Raw genomic sequence first — 1,196 nt, forward strand, 5'->3', positions numbered from 1 at the left:
AGAGCCACACACATAAAGAGGTTTTATTTATTTAACATTATTCAACATTATTCATTCTCTAGTGCCTGCGTGCACCCTGCTTGTTAAATAAACAGCTTTTTTTCACCTTCCTCCAAGAAATTTCTTTCCTAACCTGGTGAGGGAGGGGCTGCTGAAACCTGCCTTCTATTAGAGGATACGTTCATTTCAGCCGTTTCCTCCTATTTGTCTCAAACCGAGATAATAATAATAATTAATAATTAATAATAATAATAATAATATCTGAGTATCTGAAACCCAGAGTTTATGCTGAATATGACATAATTACAGCAAGGATTATAGAAGGAGTTCATGGTTGTATTAAAAATTTAGCACACACAGTAGTAAGAATTAGGATCTTTTAATTTTGTCATACACTGAACTTATAGTCATAACTGTTGATTTTGTGGATACAAATTTCAGAAAAGAGAGGTTATTATTTAGTCAGAGTTAATATTTGGTACAAATATGTAGTTTTCAATACAGTATTCCTACTGATTTTCTAGGAGAAGAGAACAACCATAACCTGTGCAGTGAATCCATCTATAATAGATGTTCTAGAGCAATTATTTGCAGTGGTTTTCTAGCAGAATGCAGTGAATACATCTAGAGATTAAAACAAAAAATATCATCAGATCATGTTGTTCTAAAATTTAACCATGTAAAATACATATATAGGTTTTAGACCAGCATTAATTTATTTTACTAACCCTCTTCTGTGGCAGTTGAAAAAGACAAAAAAATATATAAAACTAAGAATAGATGCTGACTTTACAGGGATAGATTTTACTTGCTGAGTAAAAACTTAATTTAATTTCTATTAGATTGGTTCAGGTGGAAAAGACCTATAACAATCATCTAGTCCAACTGCGTGATCACTTCTATATATATTATGGAAATACATGAAACACCCAAAAAGACAGAAACACCAGGTAACATCAACAGAATACTTTAAACTGAAATAAAGAAAACAAAAAAAGGGGTACCACCTTGAATTTCATTAAAAGAAACACAGATTAGACTTCTTGGAAAATCATTCTTTCCTGAAAATGAAAATTTTAGGATCATTTTCACCCTCCAATATGTCTTGCAGGCCACCACACATATTTCACATGTATCCTAGAAAGAAAATTCAAGTGAAATTGTTTAGTTGGTCACTGGGTAGCAGCAGGCAGCTT

This window comes from Corvus hawaiiensis, chromosome Z, assembly GCF_020740725.1.
Source record: "Corvus hawaiiensis isolate bCorHaw1 chromosome Z, bCorHaw1.pri.cur, whole genome shotgun sequence".
In the NCBI taxonomy this organism is placed as follows: Eukaryota; Metazoa; Chordata; class Aves; order Passeriformes; family Corvidae; genus Corvus; species Corvus hawaiiensis.